Here is a 14,737-nt window from a genome sequence, read left to right as displayed (position 1 = left end):
GCAGTGCATAACCTCTCGGTCGACACCACTGGAAGAACGTATGCCACACGCGATGGTATATTCTCGCGGAAGATGGTTTCCGAGCTCTTAGCATGGTTTGCACTACAGAGCTGGAAAACCCCCTGGACCTCAACATGGCAGTCTCAACAGCCACGCCGTCAAAGACAGCAGAGTCAGGTCCGGGTGAAGACAAGTCCCCTGTGACAGGAGGTCCGGTCGTAGCGGCAACCGCAGAGAACTGTCCATGGACAGACCCTGAAGGTCTGAGAACCAGTGCCGCCTGGGTCATGCGGGAGCTCTCAACAGGAGCATCCCTCCTTCCTGTTTGAATTTCCGGATTACCCGTGGAAGAAGGGAACCGGAGGAAAGAGATAAGCAAACCGGAACGTCCACCGGACGGACAAAGCATCCACCAGAGACGCCTCTTCGTCTCTTGTGCGAGACCCATACACCGGCAACTTGTTGTTGTGCCGGGACGCCATGAGGTCGATCTCTGGAAGACCCCACCTGTCCACCAGCAGTTGAAAAACGTCCGAGTGCAGGGACCATTTCCCCGGATGAACGTCCTGGCGACTGAGAAAGTCCGCCTCCCAGTTTAGCACTCCCGGGATGACGACAGCTGATATGGCCGGAAGATTGCGCTCCGCCCATACCAGGATTCGGGACACCTCTACGAGAGCCGCCCGACTTCGGGTTTCTCCTTGCGGATGTATGTAGGCCACGGTGGTAGCGTTGTCCAACTGGACCTGCACTGGGTGACCTTGGAGAACCCGATGTGCCTGCTGGAGAGCATTGAAAACCACTCGGAGTTCCAAGATATTTATTGGAAGCTCTGCTTCTGCCGGAGTCCACCTGCCCTGGAACAAGTGTGGACCCGAAACTGCTCCCCAGCCCCGAAGACTGGCGTCAGTTGTCAACAGGACCCAATTCGCCACGCAGAACGGATGACCCTTGTTGAGATGGGTCGTCTGCAACCACCAGGCTAGAGACAGGTGAACCTCCGGAGTGAGCACCATCGACTGGGACTTTAGACTCTGAGGCAGTCCATTCCATTTGGACAGGATCAGGTGCTGCAGAGGTCTGGAGTGAAACTGGGCATATTCCACCATGTCGAATACCGACACCATGGAGCCCAGTAACCTCATCGCCGAGTGCAGAGACACCCGGCGGCTCTGTAGACAACTGCACACCCTCAGCTGCAAGGCAGAGATCTTTTCCCCGTCACAAAGATCCTTTGCTGTCCGGGGTCCAATAAGGCTCCGAGGTGCAGAATCCACTGAGACAGGATCAGGGTGGACTTCTGCCAGTTAATCAACCAGCCGTGCCGTTGCAGTACCGCAATGGTCAGGTCCAAGTGGCATAGAAGGCGCTCCGGAGATCCTACCACTAAGAGAAGGTCGTCCAAGTACGGCAACATGCAGACTCCCTGCAGCCGCAGGGAAGCCGCCATGACCTTGGTGAAAACACGTGGTGCTGTCGCCAGGCCAAAAGGTAACGCCCGGAACTGAAAGTGGTCGCTGCGATTGCAAACCTGAGGAACTGCTGATGGTGTAAAAGAATAGGGACATGCAGGTAAGCGTCCTGTATGTCCAATGACACCATGTAGTCCCCAGGTTCCAGCGCCAGAATGAGTATCGGACGAAACGACCCATTGCGTTTCTGCACCAAAAAGAGATTGGAATAGAAACCCTGGCCCTTCTGGGAGAATGGAACAGGCACTATAACTTCAGCCTGGAGCATAGTGTGCAAGACCTTCCGCAGCTCCGTGGCTTTGTTCCGGTCTGATGGTAGACCCGTGGTGAAGAATCGAGATGGGGGTCTGTGCCGGAAGGAGAGGGCATACCCGTGTGAGACCACCTCGAGAACCCAAGTATCTGTCGTGGTGACCGTCCAGCACCGGTCTAACTGCAGCAGGCGGCCTCCCACCTTGGGATCCCCCAAAGGGAGGCCCGGACTGTCAGGCCGCAGGCTTGCCATCTGGCTTAGGGGCCGGACGTCTGGTACTCCAGGCATGCTTCCGGGGCTTGACCGATTTTTTGGGGCCAGCCTGTCGGGGAAAGGACTGTGCTTTAGGCCTACCCTGGGCCATATAAGGCTGAAAGGACGACGTACCTGAACCGGAAGGAACTGCAGCAGATGGGAGACATACCGATTTGGCTGCCGCCAGCGTGGCTACAATTTTGTCCAGGTCCGGACCAAAGAGAACTTCTCTATTAAAAGGCAACGCTTCCAAGCCCTTTTTGGAATCAGTGTCCGCCTTCCAAGATCGCAACCACAAGGTGCGACGAGCAGCTACAGCTGCCGAAGAAATCCGAGACGCCAGGGTACTAATATCCAAGGCCGCTTCGTTGATATAAGTGGCCGAATCCCAGAGATTGCCGATCAACTCAGTCTGTTCAGCCGAACAGTCGGAATCGAAGGACGCCTCCAACGTATCCGCCCAGCGCTCCATAGCTCTGGCAACCCAGCAAATGGCCATAGCTGGCCTAGCTGTCCCCCCCCCCCCCCGCAATGGAATAAATGGACTTCAGGCAGATCTCCACCTTGCAGTCCGTAGCATCCTTAAGGGAGGACATGGATGGCATGGGTAATGTGGCACTACGGACGAGGCATGTCACATGAGAATCCACCTGTGGAGGGGATTCCCACTTAGAAAAATAATTATCCACGAACGGATAAGCCACCGCCAAACGCCTCTGCGGCTGGTATCGTTTGCCAGGCTGTTTCCACGTCTCCTCTAAATGGTCCACCAACTGACCCGAAAGAGGAAACACTGGCGTCACCCTTAACATCCTTAAAAAAGGCATATTTAGATTTAGACACCGGAGGAACTTCGTCCTTAATCACTAAAGCTGTGCGGACTGCCCGAATAAGTCAAAGGAATATATACCTTGGACCTAGCGTCCGCCTCCTTAGTACGGAGAGGTTCCTGGTCGGAAAGATCCAAAATCTCCCCATCATCAGACGTCACTTAATCATCCTCATAAGGAAAAGACAGACGCCACCGGCCGCTTATGTGGCCGCAACACAGACTCCCCTTGTAACACCTCCGACAAGTGCTGTACAGAACTAGTAAGAGAATTAACCCACGCCGGCTCCTGAGAGACCGGGAGAGGGGAAATAGGGAGACTGCGGGGTACCATCAATTGCCTTGGGAAACCCTGCATGGGTGATGACACCACTGATTGCTGGGACAATCCCATCTGCGAGAACGCGGGCTGTGGAGCTAACTTGCCCACCAAGGTTGTAAGCTCCTGAGCGAAACAAGCCCAGGGCGGCTCCTGTACCGGTGCTGTGACCGTAATTGGCCGCGCCAATAAAAAACACTGCCGGTATAGCCCCTCCGTGCTACCCTCCCCCTCCGCTATAGGTACTTTACACGTAGTACACTGAAGCTGGAGAGGAAAGTCACTCTCAGACATGATGGTGGAAAGTATGTGACCCCTCTCACCAATACTTTTAGTATAGCGAGAGACCACCCTGCAGCACCGCACCGCAAGGGCTTTAGCAGAAAGAACAGGGACAGTGATAAGGCTGACAGTAAGAAAGTAAAAGTACAGGAAGCAGCGCTAGCACAGTCACATACAATGCAAAGAAAATCAATTCCTGCACTAACAGCGCTGATAATCAACTACACAGAGTCTGGTAGGACACAGCGCTGCATACACAGACCTGACCACAGCGGAGGAGAGGTATGCGGGGGGACCCAGACCACGATGCTTCCGATCATAGGCTTCCAGCAGCGTTCACCATGTGTTCTGAAGATGGCCACCGAGGAGCATAGAGGAGGCTGGCCTGGGGGAGGAGCGCTGCCACAGGGCCAGTCGGCGTGTGCAGAGAGGGCTGTGTGCAGCGGGGGAGGCGCCGGCTGTGAGACAGGGAAGGCGTGCTCCCCTGGCATGCATTTAACCCCTGGGACGCCGCAGCGCTACCGCTCTGCCGCGGTCCGCTGTCCCAGGGGGGTAGTGTAAGCGCAGGTTAATACCTGGCTCCACGCTGCAGCCAATTTCCAGGGAGCCCCCTGCCTGGGAACTTAGGGCCATGTTCAGCAGGGTCCCACCGCAGGACCCATGCTGCTTACCTGTAATCCCCCTTAAATCCGGCCATGGCCCAGAATATCTGGGGTTACCACTATCGGTGACTCCAGATGCTTACCAGCATCCCCGGATCAGTACCGGCATTCTGGTACCGGCGGGGGTGTAGGGAAGACAGCATGGACATCAGTACGAAAACTTCAGGGGCTCTTCTAAGCCCCCCTCTAGCAGGTGCATCAGACTCCGGCCGGGCACCACACGAAACAGATGCCTTGGCTCGGGGACGGGGTATAGGAGGGGGACCCTAGTGCATCCTGGGAGGCTGAAAACTTTAACTCTATGGTGCCCGATGCCTGACGTCATCACCTATACCTCAAGGTATCCTGTGGATACCCTATGGACCCTGAAGTAGAAAGTGGAATGTTATGCAATGGCCAAGTCAATCCCCTGACCTGAATCCGATTGAGCATGCATTTCACTTGATGAAGACAAAACTGAAGGGAAAATGCCCCAAGAACAAGCAGGAACTGAAGACATTTGCAGTAGAGGCCTGGCAGAGCATCACCAGGGATGAAACCCAGCATCTGGTGATGTCTATGCGTTCCAGACTTCAGGCTGTAATTCCCTGCAAAGGATTTGCAACAAAGTATTAAAAAGTGAAAGTTAGATTTAGGATTGTTTAGTTTGTCCCATTACTTTTGGCCCCTTAAAAAGTGGGAGGAACATATAGAAACCGTTGTAATTCCTACACCGTTCACCTGATTTGGATGTAATTACCCTCAAATTAAATCTGAAAGTCTGCAGTTAAAGCACATCTTGTTTGTTTCATTTCAAAGCCATTGTGGTGGTGAATAGATGCCAAAATATGAAAATTCTGTCAATGTCCCAATATTTATGCAACTAACTGTATATATATTATACACACAGACGATCGCAAGTATAGTCACATACGTACACGCTTATATGCATGTTCACATACATACCTACGCACATTTGCTATTTCAATATACAGACGCACATATGCCAATGCATACATATAAAAGGGTTCCCACACATTCTAGTTAATAACCAGAGTTAAAAGGTATTGCTAGCCAATAATTACGATGTATTATGTACTTAAACGAGATCTAAGGTTCAGAATACAGTGGACATGTCATTTTGGTATCATACTAGATCCCTGTTTATTTGCAGACATCCGTATCTATCTGCAAAGAAGTCGTATCATGCATCCGCTAGTTATGGATGATAGGGAGTTATTGAATAGAAATGTTATAACTTGTATGCAGTGTTGTAGCCAGTTTTAACCAGTTGTTCGGTGGGAAACTACATAATGTGACCATTTGAGGACTGAGCCATACCCCTGATGACACCATAGGAACTGACCAATGACCAGATTATCCAGAAGCAAGAACCAATGGAAAGCTGTTAATTAGTCCCTTTGTTAACTCTGAAACCTGTAAAAAGGTATATAACCTGTGGCCCGATCCCAGTGTACACACATCTTCTATGCGACCACAGGCTTCTAGATTGATGACTGTATACTGGGACCAGTGCGCAAGCGTATGTATCGGCTGTCCTATTTTCATTGCTTTTTACTCTAAATTGTTAAATCTTATATCGTGTTACTTTTTTACATAAATAACTTTGTGCTTTGGAACCACATGGTTGGACTGGAAAGCAATTCATTCTTAAGCGACTTGCAGCATTAAATAGCGACCGCTATGAATCAATAGATGGGGGCTCGTACTTGGTCACGCTACCGGAAATTATGCAAATCGACCGGATCTCGGTTCCTCAACAAAGGTTGGACGCATCACATACGGTAAGAACGCAATGTGTTTAATGCCCGTTTTGAACTCTGTGTTGTGAAACAGAATATCCGTTTTTGTGTGATTTAAGGAGCGCTGAATAGAATCCAGGGAGAAGAGAGCAAAGTCAGTTTCTTTTATTGTCACTTTTGCGCTGCAATAGGCGATTCGAAATTAGCGTATACGTCTTCCCTGTATTACTGCCACATGTTTAAGCAATCGTTGTGATAGATAGTCTTGAATCACTTGTTAAAACCTCTGAATAGGTATTGCCATGAGGGGAAGTATTTTTCTGGCCAGAAAACAAAGGTATATGAATGTGAACATATGCTTGTGATGTGAAAAGGATAAAGAAAAACGGAAAAGGTTTTTGCCTTTGGAAATAGACAGGGCCGGCAAGGTGTCCAAGAGGCGGGTAGGACAGCCGTAGCAGTTTACATCGCAGGTATAACTGGGCGAGAAACCGAAGGGCGTTTCTCGGTCGACTTCCAATTGTAATTGCAAAGTCCATTGATAAGTTAGTGTCTCTGGGCAATCCGATCAGACTGCATGGTTGTGTGAAGTGTGAAATGTGATTGTGAATTGGTTGTGGTGGAGGAAATCACTGGCAAGGGTAAGTGTTATTGGAATACTTAAATTCTACCAGTGGAGAGTAACAAAGTAGGAAGCAGCGGATGAAGCTTGTTTTAATTGGTTCGGAAAACAGGAGTATGGTATAGGCTAGATTCGGTTTCCTCATTGTGTAGAACTGATAAAACACGCTTAGCGGTCATTTGTGCACAGTGGGTGGAAGCGAGTGGACGCAACTTGTTTAATTCGTCCACCGGTCGAAATCTCTAGCGAAAGTAGCCAAAGCGTTGTCCCAGATGGGTGTTAAGCATTCGCTAGGGATGGTCGATGAGGTGCTGCTTCTGAATGGGCCAACCAGTTCGGCAAGGTATATAATGAATGAGAAGTATGGCGTGTACGCAACAGCATACTGCGACATCTGGGTCAAGATGACCAAAGGATGTATGAAACCCTTTCCCAAAGTTGGCAGTTTCGATTCGGAGGTACTAAGTAATTTTAGAGATAACACATGTTTAGTCAAATCTTTGAAGAAAAGAGTAAAGTATAATGATTGTTTAAAGTTGTGGCAGCACGAAGGGAACACGTGGCAAGGTGGTGTATGCACGTCGCAAAGCAGCGTACTCACACCGCTAGGCAGCGTGCACATGCTGCAAAGTAGCGTGTTCACTCCGCAAAGTAGCACGCCGCAAAACAGCGTACTCATGTCGCAAAGCAGCACGCCACCAGGTATCGTACCCACGCTGCAAGGTAGCATCACCGTGCACAAAGAAAAGAGCGCATGCGCACATCCGCCGCCATATGAGGCCACAGGTGGAAGTACAGCAGATACCAAAAATAAAAAAATCGTAATAAGTAACCTATACCCTGTTTTAAGTCACCTTAAGGAAAATGTTATTGTAGAAGATGATGAACCCACTGTAATTTCAGCCATTGCCCAAGCTGTTAATTTGCTAGATGTTCCACAGACACAAGGAAAGGCAGTGATCCAACCAGCAGGGGCAGCAGCTGAAATTGGTGAGACTAGTGGAGAACGTAGTAGGAGAGGGAACATTCTTAGTACCGAAGCAGTAAGTCCAGCAATTCCTGAACGTAGTGATGTGGTAAGTGTGCATCCTGTCCGTACAATAGCAGTCCCCAATGGGAAACTGGACAAAGATGGTATAGTTCCTATCAGAAAAGTAGCAATGCATTGTCCATGGATGAGAGCAAAATTACATTCAATTATGTCAGACTTCCCAGATCCTAGGAAAGAGTTAGCCAAATGCCAGAAATTTGTTAAAGATTTAGGAAATGCTCATGAGCCAACTAAAAGATTGATGGTGTTAAGGGCCTGTCTTCCTTCCAATACTGCTGTACAAAAGTTTATTAAGGATTGTGAATCCTTAACAGATGAGGATAACCAGGTAAATATAAAGCGAATTAACAGCCCATTTGGCCATATACTTTTCAGTAGTAGTGAACTGGAGTAAAATTTTCACTATTAAACAAAAAGATAGTGAATCTGCGGCAGATTATTTTGCCAGAGCGCTGCTAGCAATAACCCAGTACACAGGGATAGCAGATATAAAAGGATGATGTACACCACAGGGAGGTTACGGTACTAATGGATGGCCTCAAAGAATCTAAAAATCAGGGTGCAAACTTCTCTACCTAACTGGAGAGGAATTACTATAGATGCACTTAGGGAATCGGCCATAAAACATGACAAGAACATTTGCAGGAAGAAAGAGGCACAGAGGGCCTGATTCTGACCCGCTCGCGAGCGCTTGCAAGCGGGTCGATGGTGCCCTAGTGCGCATGCGCACGACGGAGGCTGCTCCGTCATGCGCATGCGCGAGACCAGGTTAGCGACGGGGAAGTCGTCGCTCCGGGTCTCGCACCAAAGGAGGCATGCTGTCAATGTTGATTGACAGCACGCCCCCTTTGGTGGGCGTGCCGGGGGCGTGGCTGCCAGACTGAGGCGTTCCCATGGGAACGCCTACCACCTGGGTCCGGCCCCACTGACATCAGTAGTGATGTCAGTGGGAGTGATTTTGGCTCTGATAAAGCCAAAATCACTCCAGGGCTTGCGGCACTGAGACCCTACCGCAGGGTCTCGTCGCAAGCCCGATGGTCGCGATAGTCTTGACCATCGCGACCATCTTTTTGGCCGCTCGCATATGCTGTGGGTGGTAACCCACAGCTATGCGAGCAGCCAGGAGGCCGCTCCAAGTTTAGGTAAGAGGGCCCTGATTCAGAGCGAGCGGTTAATAGCAGTGAGCATTCAAGCTTTAGAGGGATCATACATACAGCCACAACCTTACAACACATACCAGCAACAAAGTTATACAGTAAAGTGTTTTAACTGTAATAAAGAAGGACACATGAAGAGGGACTGTAAATTGGCAAATTGGGGGCCACCTAAGAAGGGAACACCTAGATACACTCAGGATTCAGGAAATTTCCAACAGTTACCCGCTCACATAGTGACCGCAAACGCTCTGCTGGAGGATGATAGTCAGTGCTAGGGGTCAGGTCATACCTGTAGTCTACAGCCAGTCAGGTTAACTGAGAATACTAGGGAAGAACCTACAATGACAGTTGATATATCTGGTACTAAATACACTTTTTCTTGTAGATACAGGGGCGACCAGATCAGTGATAAATTCTCAAATTTAATTTACAGGTTACCAACAAAATTATAGCAGGAATGGGAGTAACGGGGAGGGTACAGCATTACCCTCTAACCAGATCTGTAGAAGTTACTATCGGGCCTCTGCAAACCAAGCATTCCTTTCTCCTGGCAGCGGCAGCTCCTACTAACCTGCTGGGAAGGGATTTCCTGTGTAAAATGGCATGTGCATATACTGTACTCCTGATGGTATATACCTAGATATAACGGAGATATACTGGCATGATACAACTGTCTAAACACCGCATGCAGTATCTGCTTTGTTAAATTCTGCCCAAACCAGACATATCTCTTCAACAAGGTTCACAAAATGGGAACTAGCTCTAATGGCACCTGCAAATATTACCATTAAACGTTGCAATACGTTAAATCCAGCAATGTACTTACCATATGTGCCTCGAGATGCACAAAGGGTGGAGGAAGGTGAGTCTCTGGTTGAAGGTGAGTTTTGCAGGTATACTGACACACGATTGTATGAATATTTGAATCAGACCTTTACTGCAAGAGCAGACATACATGACACACCATTAGAAGATGTAGATTTGACGTTTTACATGTATGGGAGTTGACATAGGCAGACAGACACAGGAGAACTATGCACAGGTTATGCTGTTGTAAATGACAAGGATGTTGCATTAGCTGAACCACTTGGTCCACCTCACTCAGCCCAGGTGGCTGAACTGCTGGCATTAAGGAGAGCGTGTGAGCTGGCAGAAGGTATACACCGACTCTAGGTACGCCTTCAGGGTAGTACATGATTTTGAGGCTCTTTGGTATCTTAGGAACTTTATGACAGCAGCAAGCACACCAGTAGCACATTCATATCACATAAAAGGACTTCTAACAGAAACCCAGCTACCAAAGGCAGTAGCTGTCATTAAATGCAAAGCCCACACATGCGAAGAAGACCAGGTGTCAATGGGCAATAACAGAGCAGATGAAGCTGCCAAATGGGCAGCAGGGTTACGCATAAACATAACTAACAAAGTGATGGTCTTCCAGACAATAGACACAGAAATTAATTGAAATGCAAGATTTGTGTTCCCTACAGGAAAAGGCGGTCTGGAGATCGAAGGGATGTGGTCGGGAGTCCTCTAGAGAGATGGCCTGTTGCTCCCAAGGCATACTACCCAAGCTTGGCTGAGGCAGCACATGGTCTGACTTACCTTAGAAAAGAAGGTATGTGCAAGTTGGTCAGAGCATATTGGTGTGCACCAGGCTTTTCTTCTCAAGCTGGAAAGTGAGTAATGTCCTGTCTGACATGTTTGAGGAAAAATGTCAGGAAGACAATACCCACCGAGCCACCCCCCATCCCTCTGACAGACGGGCCTTTTCAAGTAATACAAATTGACTTCATCCAATTAGCACCTTGCAGGAATCTCAAGTATGTAGTAGTTTGTACTGACGTATTTTCTAATTGGGTAGAGGCATAACCAGCTGCCACTAATACTGCTGTTTTAACTGCTAAAAAGATTGTTCAGGAGTTTGTATGCAGATACGGTATCCCTAGAATCATAGAAAGTGATAGAGGTACTCATTTCACTGGTGATGTTTTCCAGAACATGTGTAAGCTTATGGGTATCAATTGTAGACTTCACACCCCCTTCCGACCGTAAGCCAGTGCAAAGGTGGAGTGAACACTAATATGCTCTGACACACTTGCACATACCTTCTTATCCAATTTCAGTCAGACCATGCGCTGCCTCAGCCAAGCTTGGGTAATATGCCTTGGGAGCAACAGGCATACCTTGTCCATCTCTCCAGAGGACTCCCGACCACATCCCTTCGATCTCCAGACCGCCTTTTACTGTAGGGAACACAAATCTTGCATTTCAATTAATTTCTGTGTGTCTATTGTCTGGAAGACCATCACTTTGTTAGTTGTTATGCATTACAATCCTGAAATTGAATGTACCATCAGATAATAACATGTGAATAGGCTTGGTCATTTGTAATAAAATGTATTGTAAATGTTCCGTTAAACATCACAGATAATGTACTCTCAGTTCCCCCTCAAACTTCCGTTATAGGTTCAATGAGGTCCTACCAATGGTCCCCTATAGATCCGCAGATGGCATATAAGGGTTATTTTACCCTTTCTTGTAACGCATTATTGACAGTTCGATGACAGAGTTGTGTGTATACCGTTTAGAACATTGAATACTAATTTATTATGCATGATTAAAAAGGTTAAGAATAGAATGTGATAGTTTTAGGTTTGCCATCAAAGGGTGGACTGTCAATGTTAAATAATTGGATATGATCGCTTACAATTATTATCTGACGATATAGTCATCTATGGTCGGATGACGTGTTACCAAGACGCTACTTTGCGTTGTGCAATCCAATGCGCTCAAATGTGAATCCATCACACACATACACTCATACACACACACACACACACACACACACACGTATATACATATATACACACACAGACGATCGTACATACGTACTCATAGATGCTCATATGCGTAATCACATAACTACGCACATTTGCTATTTCAATATACAGACGCACATATGCGAACGCATACATATAAAAGGGTTCCCACACATTATAGTTAATAACCAGAGTTAAAAGGTATTGCTAGCTAATAATTACGATGCAATATGTACTTAAACGAGATCTAAGATTAGGAATACAGTGGACATGTCATTTTGGTAGCATACTAAATCCCTATTTGCAGACATCCGTATCTTTCTGCAAAGTCGTCGCATCATGCATCCGCTAGTTATGGATGATAGGGAGTTATTGAATAGAAATGTTATAACTTGTATGCAGTGTTGTAGCCAGTTTTAACCAGTTGTTCGGCGGGAAGCTACACAATGTGACCGTTTGAGGACTGAGCCATACACCTGATGACACCATATGAACTGACCAATGACCAGATTATCCAGAAGTAAGAACCAATGGAAACCGGTTTGTTAACTCTGAAACCTGTAAGGTATATAGGCTGTGTCCTGACCTCAGTGTACACACATCTTCTATGCGACCGCAGGCTTCTGGATTGATGACTGTATACTGGGACCAATGTGCAAGCGTATGTATCGGCTGTACTATTTTCATTGCGTTTTACTCTAATTGTTAAATCTTATATCGTGTTACTTTTTTACATAAATAACTTTTTGTGCTTTGGAACCACACGATTGGACTGGAAAGCAATTCTTTCTTAAGCGACTTGCAGCACTAAATAGCGACCGCTAGGAATCAATATTATTTTATATTTAATTTCTGGATTAAATAATGAATAAAGCTAACTAACCCTGCCTTTTCCAGATGTCAGGGCATCCCAATTTAGGATAGTCCGAACAGGTTGGACCTGTTAGTGACCTTTGGCAATTTAGCTCCTGAGCCAGCCAAACACCTGACCTATAATCAGCAATCTTGCAGGACAAGCTGACATTTTTTATACATGACAAGAACGTCCTGTGAGTAAGAGTACAAATGGAGATTAATTATTTTGCTATGCCAGTATTTATTTTCCATGCATCTTCCTGGATCATAAAGATTAAACCAGAATACACTTACAATTATTATAATTATTTTAATGATAAGCTGCCATAAAAGTTCTCTTGCACCAGAACGTATCTGTAGGATACATAAGTACACAACATAAATAAAATTCACATGCTGTTAGCAGTAGAAAAGACAAAGGGAATAGGACCCTGCTCATGCGAGTTTACAATCCAGGGAAGAAGGCCCTGTTTATACAACATTACAATCTATAGGGCATTTGGGTGGCACAATTAGAGAATAGAACAGATACTAAAAGATTTAAGTGGAGGAGTGGTAAGCTACAGTGAAAAAAATAAATTTTAAAGGGCATGGAATGCAGATTATAGTCTACTGGAGCAAGGGAGGGCATTTCAGAAGCTTAAGAAATGGACCTGAAGAAATCCTGAATGCGAGAATGGGAAGTGATGTGGCAATCATTAGTGGTATAGGGAGCCAATGCAGTGACTGGCAGAAGGGCAAGAGAGTTGGGTGAACGATGAGAGAGGAGAACGTGGTGGGCAACAGAGTTGGGTATAGACTGGAGAGGGGCAAGGCGGGAACAAGGAAGGCAAAAGAGAAGCAGATTACTGTAATTGAGGTAGCAATGAGAGTTTTAGTAGCTTCAAGGGTGAGGAAGAGCCCGATTCTGGATTATATGGAGATGGAAATAGCAAATTTATGAAAGGGATTGAATGTGGGGAGAGATTTATGGGCAACAGCAAGATATCAGACTTGGGATGAGAGTGAAATGTTGCCAACAGAGAGGAAGAGGTTGGGTGTAGAGTTCAGTTTTTTAAAAATACTGAAATAAGGATCCAAAATATACAGAACTAGCCTTTGGATTTGGTCGTAAAGTGGTCAACTGTGACCTTGGCAAGGACAATTTCAGTGAAATGTAGAGAGCGAAAGCCAAATTGGAGAGGGTCTTGGAAGAGAGGTGATTGTACACCACTGACTCAGGGGCTCGCAGGCAAAGGACAGAATAGAATTGAGACCATAGTTAACAAAAAAAAAAAAAAAGGAGGAGGGGTAAGATGGAGTGCTTAAGAATGGGGAGAATAGGGCATGCTTGAAAGATGAAAGGAAAGGTGTCTGAAGAGAGAAATAGGTTGGAGTGGGTGTGCAATGTGGGTGCATATTAGTACATCAATTAACAGAGGAACCAACATATGATACATAAAAGGGATCCAGTAAATATCCTGGCACATGGGATGCCGGCGCTTAGAATACCGGTGCTAGAAATCCGACACCTGTCAGAATCCCGAAGGTAAGTAGCGAGGTTAGGGTTAGGCACTAAGGGGAGGGGTAGGGGAAGGGTTAGGATACCTACCGACAGGTGTCTGTATCCTAACCCTGTCGGGATACCAGCATTGGGGTTTTGTCCGTTGGGATCTCGAACCCAACCCACAAAATGCTCTATGACACTTGCTTTAAGTTAGAAATATTTTGTAGGATGAATGAAAACAGAAGGGAACTTTTGTAGTTGATTTTAAACACAATCATCAAAACAAATTACTTGGGGGAGAATGTATCAAGCATTGCATTTGAATGCGATACATCCCACCACTTATCACATGCATAGCAGTGTTTTTAAACGCCACCTGCATGTACAAATGTGATTAAAACCGTGAACTGGGGAAAAAACAATATAATGTAGAGTCCCCCGTCCCTCATACCTTACAGATAGGTAATTGTCACTGAAAGGGGACAGTGGCAGCTCCATCTTTCATAGTTCTATATGGTGCATTGTAGGAGTAAGGACTGTAACCTGTGCTGGATATCGCCACCCCCTGCTCAGACACTACCCCCTCCCTCTCCTCCTCCTCCTACAGTACAGGCCAGTTCAGCCCAAATAATGCTCAAGAGTGGCCCCTTGAGGGAATAGACCCCGGGACCCCAAAGCTGTCTGCCAACATTCTCTCAGCATGTACAACTGCCACCTTCTCATTTGGGAGGCGGAACTTGCCCCTGCCTGGCTGGAAGGGGAGGTGAGAGCAGGGGAAGAGACTAGGGGGCTGTGCTGGCTGTTCCTTAGCACACAACATGTAAGTGCTGTCGTGGCCCAGAACAGGGGAGAAGTATGAAGATAGCGACGCCTTTGGCTAATAAAATCTGCTGCCATTGCCAGCTTCATGTAGAAGAAGGATCTATCTTA

At 46.9% G+C, this 14,737-nt stretch overlaps 1 protein-coding gene across 8 annotated transcripts in view; it reads right to left on the bottom strand.

Moving 5' to 3' along the window:
- Positions 1–14,737, bottom strand: part of KAZN (kazrin, periplakin interacting protein) — a 432,464-nt gene that overhangs the window by 388,577 nt on the left and 29,150 nt on the right. Inside the window, exon 2 of one of the 8 annotated variants that reach the window (XM_088445400.1) lies at positions 9,471–9,581. The exons of the other annotated variants lie outside the window; for them this stretch is intronic. The gene's annotated coding sequence lies outside the window, so the exon portion shown is untranslated. The remainder of the gene's footprint in view (positions 1–9,470; positions 9,582–14,737) is intronic. 8 annotated transcript variants of the gene reach the window in all.

The sequence above is a fragment of the Taudactylus pleione genome, unplaced genomic scaffold, assembly GCF_031769625.1.
Source record: "Taudactylus pleione unplaced genomic scaffold, aTauple2 ptg000379l, whole genome shotgun sequence".
NCBI classification, from domain to species: Eukaryota; Metazoa; Chordata; class Amphibia; order Anura; family Myobatrachidae; genus Taudactylus; species Taudactylus pleione.
Note: the sequence above shows the minus strand (reverse complement) of the source record. Positions and strands in the feature narration are given on the sequence as shown.